The sequence below is a fragment of the Bombina bombina genome, chromosome 1 (assembly GCF_027579735.1).
Source record: "Bombina bombina isolate aBomBom1 chromosome 1, aBomBom1.pri, whole genome shotgun sequence".
In the NCBI taxonomy this organism is placed as follows: Eukaryota; Metazoa; Chordata; class Amphibia; order Anura; family Bombinatoridae; genus Bombina; species Bombina bombina.
Genome location: NC_069499.1, coordinates 1099574833 through 1099584832, shown reverse-complemented (window position 1 = coordinate 1099584832; position 10000 = coordinate 1099574833). Strand labels below are relative to the sequence as shown.

Sequence of the window (10000 nt, the reverse complement as noted above, 5' to 3'; positions counted from 1 at the left end):
TCCCTTCTGCCCAGCTCAGGCTTGGATGCCTAAAACACTTATGACTTGCATGGCCATTGTGAACCCTATTTCCTCTTAGAGAGCCTGCAGATAAAATGTTTTATTTAAAGGGACAGTAAAGTAAAACTATTTCTTGCTTGATTCAGAAAGATCATGCAGTTTCAAACAACTTTCCATTTTACTTCTATTATCTAATTTGGGAGCAGCAATGAACTACTGGGAGCAAGCTGGTGATTGATGGCTGTATGGATAGCCTCTTGTCATTTGCTCAGCCAGTGTGTTCATTTAGCTCCCTGTAGTGCATTTTTATTCTTTCAACAAAGGATGCCAAGAGAATAAAGCACATAATATAAGTTTATTAAAAACTTGTTAAATTATATGCTTTATCTGAACATTTGGGTTTCATATCCCTTTAAAGGACCAGTTAATACAGTAGATTTACATAATCAACAAATGCACGATAAAGACAATGCAATAAAACTTAGTCTGAACTTCAAAGAAGTAGATTATTTTTCTGTCAATTTCAGTTGTCTATTTCCACTCCCAATTTATCATGTGACAGACATCAATCAGCCAATCACAAATGCATATACATATTTTCTGTGAATTCTTGCACTTGCTCTGTGGGAGCTGGTTACTCAAAAAGTGTAAAAATAAGACTGCACATGTTAATAGAAGTAAATTGTAAAGTTCTTTAAAGCTGCATGCTCTATCTGAATCATGAAAGTTTAATTTTGGCTTGAGTGTCCATTTAAGTATGGTGCAGTTTGACTTTTTATATCAGATTCCTTGCAGCAGCGAGCACTCATTTTCAGCTAGCTCTAATTGACTACACTCAAAGCGTAGTGCAGGTAGTATTTGAAATACTGGATTTATTTTGTATTCTGTTCTGCAGGCCTTCTTGATTCAGTGGAATTTTACATAAAAGCTAGCAAAATAATTTACTGCATTTTGCGCTTTTTTTTTTCCTCATCAGTTCCCTTTAAATCTGCTGTATATTTTAGACTCATTTCTGTCAATTTCTAATGCTCAGTTTTATTTGTCAGTTACATTTTTTTTGGCATATACTTCTTGTTCTCCTTAGAAATTTTGCCTGCTGGGTGTCATTATGAAGTAGCCGTGTGGGGGCAATGTAATATTTTCTGCTATCCAAAGCACAAATAATTTGTGTAATAACAAATGAACATTTTTAATATTAAAGGGACATTCCAGTCAAAATTTAAATGTACATAGATTAATGTCTGAATAGAAACATATTTGCAATATACATGTACTGGCAAACATGCTTCTAGTAAAAGTTATCACTGTTTTAGTGTAAGCATTTTTCTCTGCACGTGCATGTGTAGCATAGCTAGATATTGTTAGTGCAACTGAATTTTAAATACTGTCACTGCTTAGATCACCAGTGGGGCTATTGCATGGTGCATACTTAAATACACTTTTGAAACGGCAATAGCTTTTACTAGAAGCATTTTTACTAATCAATGTATGTAACAAAAATGCTTCTATTCAAAACTGAAATGCATCACGTGCATTCCCGGTTTGGCTGGAATGTCCCTTTAACTAATTTTAGCTTAAATGTATACTGAACCCAATTTTTTTTTCTTTCTTTTATTATTCAGATAGAGCATACAATTTTAAACAACTTTCTAATTTGCTCCTATTATCATTTTTTCTTCTTTCTCTTGGTATCTTTATTTGAAAAAGCAGGAATGCAAGTTTTGGAGCCAGCCTATTTTTGGTTCTGCACCCTGGGTAGCGCTTGCTGATTGGTGGCTTCATTTTAGCCACTAATCGCAAGCGCTACTCAGGTGCTGAACCAAAGATGTGCCAGTTCATAAACTGCTGAATCATGAAATAAATTAGGTTCAGTATCCCTTTAATATTGTCTAAAATTTTGGTCGGGTGGTGCACCCACTAAAAAAGGTCCTGGGGAGAACACTGGCTTTTAACCAGACTAACAAGTCTGACCACAGTAATTTTAATATTGAGGCAATATTCTTTTTAATCTGTTTCAAGGCAGTGAAATATACCTGACTTCATTTTTGCACATTTTGATGCAAATATACATGGTATGATGTGCTAATGATGCAGATCCTAACTTTTTTTTTTTTGTTGTGTGCTTATTTTTGTCATCAGCTCAATACTGTTTGTGGCTGCATGTCCTTGTGTTTGACCTAGCAGTGTGCCTCTGGGAGAACTTCAAAACTGGTAATTTTTTATTTCTACTATGCACATTGACAGCCAACTGTGGGAAAAGTTGACAAACATTTTTAAAAATAAATAAACTCATAGCAATGAACTCTTGCAATGCCCTGTTTTATTTTATATTTTCAAAATTAGACTTTTTACATAATTGTGTTTCTATTTTATTTATATATATATATATATATATATATATATATATATATATATATATATATATATACATACATACATACATACATACATACATACATACATACGGCTGTCTTGTTTGTTTATTTAAAGGACCATTAAATACAGACTTGCATATTTAAAGGGACAGTAAACATAAAAACTGTTAATTCTTCACACAGTGCAGAATTATGTAATGTTATCTTGGCAACAGATTAAGAAAACAAGATTTAAGAGTTTTTAGTCCCAAAGTTATACTTGCCTTGTTTCCCCCTCAGTCCCTTCTGATCAGGTTTTCTTTTCAAAACAATAAGCAGGTGCGCTGTCTAATCACAGTGTGCCTGATCTCACTATTGTACTAAATGTAGTGCGCTCCTTCTACCAGAGCAGGAGTGCACTACATTTAGTTCAATAGCGCGTTCATTTGCCCACAAATCGCTTTTGAAGAGAAGACCTGATCAGAAGAGCCTGGAGAAGAAACAAAGTAAGCATTTACTTTGAGGGCTAAAAACACTCAAATCTTTTTTTTTTTTTTTTTCAAGCTGTTGCTAAGGTAATGTTACATAATTCTGCACTATGTGCAGAATTATGTAACATTATTTTTTACATTTTACTGTCCCTTTAGTGCATGATAAAGAGTGCAAAAAGGACCATTAAATACAGTAGACTTGCATAATAAAAACAAACACTAAATCTGGATTTAAAGTAATCATAAGATTTTTTTTTTTTTCTGAGAAATGTATTCACCCCCATTTGTCGCCCCCCTGTATCATTTGACAGCCATCAGCTAATGACAGGCTAATATATGTATACACTGAACTTGTGCACATGCCCAGTAGTAGCTAGTGCCTCAGAAAATCTGCATATAAAAAAGACTGCAAAATATGTCAATTGGAAGGACTCTTAAACTGCATGGTCTTTCTAATTCATGAATGATTGTTTACTTTTAACCCCTTTAATGCCTTAACGACCATGACTTACCCTGTATGTTGCTGTTGGTTAATGGTTTTCTTGATTATAATAGCGTGGGTCTTGCTGTGAGCGGCGGCACTGCTCCATTATACCCTACCTGATGACCACCAGAATAATGCAATCCCATAGAAAGACCGGCGACTGTTTTAAAGGAACATTAAACACTAAACAGATTGAAGAATCATAGTATTGAGGTTATTCCACGCCTTCCTGTAGTCATGGTCCCGCTATGTTTTTTTTTTTTTAAATCAGCTTTATTGATAAATTAAAATGAAGCAGTACAGAATGTGATCAGTGTTACAAAGACAGAAAATAAATGTACTTGACAATCTGTGCTTTCATGACATCTCTGATATAAAACAATAGGGAAAAAACACATATTCAAGATATACAGGAAACAAATGGGTATTAATAAAACATACATGTATGAAAGTATTGTGGTGTACATCAAGTAATACAAAAATAAAAATGGCTAAAAGAGTATCTCATCACACTACACACTCTGTCTAGAGGCCTAAGAATTTGTAGGTGTATATTGAAACTCTTCTTGTATGAAAGACTCCCAAGACACTTTCAACTCCACATATAGGGAGTCTTGTCTGCGTAGCATATAAGCATATTCCTCCAGCTCAAGTATCTGACTAAATTTATTGTACCATAAAGACAGGCTTTGCACCTCCTTACTTTTCCATCTTTGGGCAATGAGGGATTTCATGCTATTGCTGGCCATGAATATAATTTTTTTCTGATGGGTGGGAAATTTATGCGGCAGGTTGTTAAGCAGCCACATCAAGGGGTCTGGTGACAGGTTTGTTTTTGGCATTCTAGATGTAATCTCTATAATAGAATTCCAACATGCCTGAATGAGGGGGCAGGACCACCAGATGTGGCCCATAGTACCTATTGAGTGTTTGCATCTCCAGCATTTGTTGCTGGCAGAGGGGAAAAGCTTATCTATTCTGCTAGGAGTTAAATACCACCTCTGGATAATTTTTATGTTGGTCTCTATGAGTCTGCTCGATGAAGATACTTTAGTAATGTTATTAAACATACGTAGCATATCAAACTGAGAGATTTCTACATTGAGTTCCTCTGCCCACCTATTAATGTAGTGGGGAATATAACCTGGTGGAGGAGCCTGTAAGAGGGAATATGTCAAAGAAAGGATGTGTTCATGGTCCCGCTATGTTTAATTGCATTCCCGCTCTGATGTGCTTTGTATACTTATTTTGTAACCTAGGTTCCAAAATGACAGCACCCATAATTAGAGGGAGATGCATGAAATGTAGTTGTTTAGTGGCCCATTAAAGTGGTGTGTAAAAAATATATTAGTATTCAGTTAAAAAAAAAAAAGAATGAAGCACATTAACATTTTTAAGCTCTTTGTTAGTCATTTTGTAAGCAGAATTTCCAGTGTTTGCGAATTTAGAGCAGTCTAGGGATACACGCCACTTGAGTACGTTTGTCCCATTTGCTATAGACAATCGTTAACTAGCTGAGGATGAGCTTGTGCACTGTTCTATGCAGTCACTATTGAAAAAGCTTCTCCATCTTCAACATTTTCTATTTTATTCTATGAATCATTGTCACTTATATTCTCATCATTTTCTGAATCTGTTGTATAGAACATGGGTTGACCAATTTGTTCAAGATCTGGGAGAGAGAATTTTTTTTTGGATACACTGTTAAATCACAGTCTAATAAAGCACCCAGACAATTTCATTTAATACATGACAGACATTGGTTCAGCATTTTTTCCCCTCTAAGTTCAGATGTTTCAGTTTTAAAAAGATGGAGAGAAAAGTACTCTTGTCAACGCTTAGTTTTTGGGAATGCTCCCAAAAATGCCATGTGTTAAAGAAATTGTTCTTGCAATCCAAAGGTAGAAGCGCTTGAAAAACAGGTTTTGATATTGAACTGCCAGCAAACGTAGAGATACTAAACCCATTTTTTTTTTTTTAAGGGATAGTAAACCTACAAAATGTTATATAATTCTGCACATAGTGCAGAATTATATAACATTAGCTTAGCAGCAACTTTATATATCAAAGTTCATTTTTCCTGAACCCCGCTCCTGGCTCTGAGCGGGTCTTTCTTTTCATAAGCACTTCGCGGCCACGCTGTCTATTCACAGCGTGCCTGATCGCACTATTAAACTGAACGTAGCTCCGTCCCACTCTTGTATGGTAGCGGGAGCGAGCTACATTCAGTTTAATTGCGAGATTGGGCGTGCTGTGACTAGACGGCGTTCCCGCAAAGTGCTTATGAAACGAAAGACCCGCTCATTAGAGCCAGGAGCCACGTTCGGGGAAAATGATCTTTGGAATAAAATATCTCTGCAATCCTTGGATGTATAAAGTTGGCGCTAAGCTAATGATATATAATTCTGCACTATGTGCAGAATCATATAACATTATTTTGTAGGTTTACTGTCCCTTTAATGATTGATAGAGCATGTAATTTTAAGCAGCTTTCTAATTTACTCCTATTTTTTTCTTCGTTCTCTTACTATCTTTATTTGAAAAGCATGAATGCAAAGCTTAGGAGCTGGGCCGTTTTTGGTTCAGTACCCTGGATAGCGCTTGCTTATTGGTGACTACATTTAGCCACCAATCAGCAAGCGCTCTCCAGGGTGCTGAACCTAACATGGGCCGGCTCCTAAGTTTTGCCTTCATGCTTTTCAAATAAAGATAGCAAGAGAACGAATACAAATTAATAGGAGTAAATTAGAAATTTGCTTAAAATTGCATGCTCTATCTGAATCATAAAAGAAAAAAAATGTTGGTTTAGTATACATTTAAGATGTAGCAGTACTATTGTGCAGTTATAGACCCAAAACAATTATATTAAGACGGTTATAAATATGTCACTAGTCAATACAATATGTCAGATTGTTGCTCAAAAGCCTACCTAGGTATCCCTTTTTAACGGCGGATATCAGAAAACAAAGTGGGACAGTGTGTGTCATTAAAAGTTCCGCATTAAAGGGACATGAAACACTAAATGCATTTTACAAGCATAGTATTAAAGGGACACTTTGAGACGGTAATAAAATGATAAATCGTATGTATAAAAAAATCCCCTGCAACAGACTTTCATTAGTTATTTTGTCCCCTTTTCCTGTAATCACATTCTGAAATTATGAGCTTTTCAGTTGCTGTTAGAAATGGAAGTTCCACACAGCTATTGACTGCACACTCTAGTGACCTATTTATAACTGTCAACATGGCAGCTCCCATTGTTTTATAGACACTAAAACTTTTACTTATTTTGTCAATATTTAAGCAGCTAATGTAACTTTAAAAAATACATCTACATGTTATTGTCACACTAATCTTTTCTATGAATGCATAATTCTATCTAGCATTTATTTAGTCTTTAATGTCCCTTTAAGGTTATTCACCGTCTCCCTCTAGTCCTTGGTGCTCCATGTTCAAATGTAGCTTTCACTGCTTTTCTGTGCTTTTGTGTTTGTGCATGTGCACCAACTCTCCTTCAGATACCTGCAGTGTAACCTAGGTTCCAAAATTGTTTCACCCATAATAAGAGGGAGGTGTATAAAATGTATTGTGTGTTTACTGCCCATTAAGTGGCTTTATGTCAAAGATAAATAAATTAATACATACGTGTATAGATAAAATTGGTCTATATGAGATGGAAATATTAGATTGGTTAATACATGTAAATATATTAAAACAATGTTTAGTTAAGAATACAATAAATAGTAATATTACATGGTAATGGAACAAAGAAGCCACTAACTTCTTAGATGTGACATTACGTGGCAGTGTTTTGAGAAATAGTGACCAGTGTTAAATAAGAACATACTGAGAACAGACAGAGTGAATACATGTGTAACTTTTCTTAAAGGTAATACTCTTAAAGGCCTATGTTATACATATATTTGTACTATATATGTATATTTATGTGTGTGTGTGTATATGTGTGTGTATGTATATGTGTGTATATATATATATATATAATGTATATATGTATATATATATATGTACACACACACACACACACACACACATATATATATATATATATATATATATATATATATATATATATATATATATATATATATATATATATATACACACACACATACACACACACACATACATATATATATATATATATATATATATATATATATATATATATATATATATATATATATATATATATATATTTCATGTAATTAGCAAGAGTCCATGAGCTAGTGACGTATGGGATATACATTCCTACCAGGAGGGGCAAAGTTTCCCAAACCTCAAAATGCCTATAAATACACCCCTCACCACACCCACAATTCAGTTTTACAAACTTTGCCTCCCGTGGAGGTGGTGAAGTAAGTTTGTGCTTAGATTCTACGTTGATATGCGCTTCGCAACAGGTTGAAGCCCGGTTTTCCTTTCAGAGTGCAGCGAATGTCAGAGGGAAGTGAAGAGAGTATTGCCTATTTGAGAACAATGGTCTACCTCTAGGGGATCTTTTTCATAGGCTCTCTGTTATCGGTCGTAGAGATTTATCTCCTACCTCCCTTTTCAGAATGACGATAAACTCTTATATACCATTACCTCTACTGATTCTCGTTTCAGTACTGGTTTGGCTATCTGCTCTATGTAGATGAGTGTCCTGGGGTAAGTAAATCTTATTTTTTGTGACACTCTAAGCTATGGTTGGGCACTTTATATGTAAAGTTCTAAATATATGTCTTTAAACTTATATTTGCCATGATTCAGAATAATCAGTATTCCTTTATAATTCAGACTGTCAGTTTCATTATTTGGGATAATGCATTTTAATTGAATTTATTTTTCATCACCTGGAAAAATTTTCAATTGACAATTTTCCCTTCGTACTGTTAGGCTCGCGGGGGCAGAAAATGTTTCTTTTTATTGCGTCATTTTTGGCGCAAAATTTTTTGTCATTTCCGGCGCCGTAGTTGACGCCGGAAGTTGTATTCTGTAACGTCATTTTTGACGCATGTGTATTCAGACATTTTTTTCCCGCCAAAAAATGTGGTAGTCTGTTTCGGCGTCAGAGGATGTGGCGTCATACTTGGCGCCAAAAATATGGGCGTTGTATTTAGCGCCAATAATGTGGGCGTCATATTTGGCGCCAAAAAATGTGGGCGTATTTTTGTTCTATTTTTTCCTCACATTATTTAAACCTCACTTTTTTATTGCTTCTGGTTTTTAAAAGCTTATTATTTTGCATTCTTTTCCCATTCCTGAAACTGTCATTTAAGGAATTTGATAATTTTGCTTTAAATATTGTTTTTTTCTATTACATATTGCAAGATTTCACTGTTCCTGTTTCAAAAACGTTCTAAGGGATTCCTGTTGACTGAGTTCAGTCCTACCAAAGCTAAGTTCATTTATTTTAAAATGTTATGAATGTTTTTCTTTTAGCTATGGTTTGTAATAAGTTATCATGATAAACTTTTACATGCAGAATCCGTTAGTATTTATGCTTTATATATTTGCTATTCTTTTTACATCTTATGTACAAGAATTACTTAGAAGATTTATAAGAATATTTTTCTGATTCTATTTTAAAGGCTTTGTCTGACATTGTGCCTTCTAATAAAATTTTTAGGTCTTTTTCAAACATCTTTTTTAATTATTGAAGTTTCAAATGACCAACAACATAATGATTTATCCTTCTCTAATGATGTTTTTTCTCATTTAGAATTTTCTTCATCAGATATTGACACTAACAAATCTACTTTTTTATTTTTTTTATTAAAGTACATTTGTTCTTTGTTGAAAAGGTGTTGATTATTTTGGATATTAAGGTAATGAGTTCTTTTAAGACTAACTAATTTATTTCTGCTTATTTATTCTTCTGTATTTTCAGAGGTTTTTTTCCAGTTTTCCAGGAATAGGCTGAGAATTTTCTTTTATTCCTTCTTTAAAGGTTTTAAACTATATTCTTTGCCGGCAGTTCATTTCAATTTTGAAGGTTCTCCAATTTAATGGGGCTATCTCTACTCCTGCTAATTATGCTATTGTTTTTATAGCAAAATAGTATTTATTTTTCCTTTTAGATGGTTGTATCTTATTTAAGGAAAATTATTTATTTTCAGGTACTTTTCTTGGACCTGTGATTTATTTGAATGATGTTGCAATTGCTTCATTTTTTCTATTTACTTTAAAATCAAGTATCAGATTTATGTTTTATTTTAGCATTGTTAAGGACAAAATCTACTAGACTAGGTGCTGTTGCATTTGTCTTGTTGTTTTGCATTTGTTGATTATGCAAGTCCAGTGTGTTGACTGGTCCTTTAACTGGGTTATCATGCTAATATTTTTCATTTGTGTCTTCATTTTTTTGAATATTTTTGCAAATGAGGTTTAATCTATGTCTTTAGCTGTTTTAGCTAGAAGAATTTTGTGATTTCTAAAAAATCCATATTTCTTTTTTTCCAAGATAATCAATTATTTGGTTTATAATTGGATTCAATTCTTAACTGTTACTCTGGGCTTCAAGATTGAGTTCCAAGACTAAACTTTAAGCTTATATTAGTTTGGTTGTTTTTATTAAGGAACAAATTCCCAAGTAACATGTTTTTAATTGGAAATCTTTTTCAAAATCAGCTCCCTAAAATTGCAATGTATGTGCCGTATTCCAGCTTTGC

At 33.9% G+C, this 10000-nt stretch overlaps 1 protein-coding gene across 3 annotated transcripts in view; it reads left to right on the top strand.

Annotated features, from left to right (window-relative positions):
- RBM12 (RNA binding motif protein 12) overlaps positions 1-10000 on the top strand; it is a 72040-nt gene that overhangs the window by 14149 nt on the left and 47891 nt on the right. The window contains exon 3 of one of the 3 annotated variants that reach the window (XM_053695675.1): positions 2140-2211. The exons of the other annotated variants lie outside the window; for them this stretch is intronic. The gene's annotated coding sequence lies outside the window, so the exon portion shown is untranslated. The remainder of the gene's footprint in view (positions 1-2139; positions 2212-10000) is intronic. 3 annotated transcript variants of the gene reach the window in all.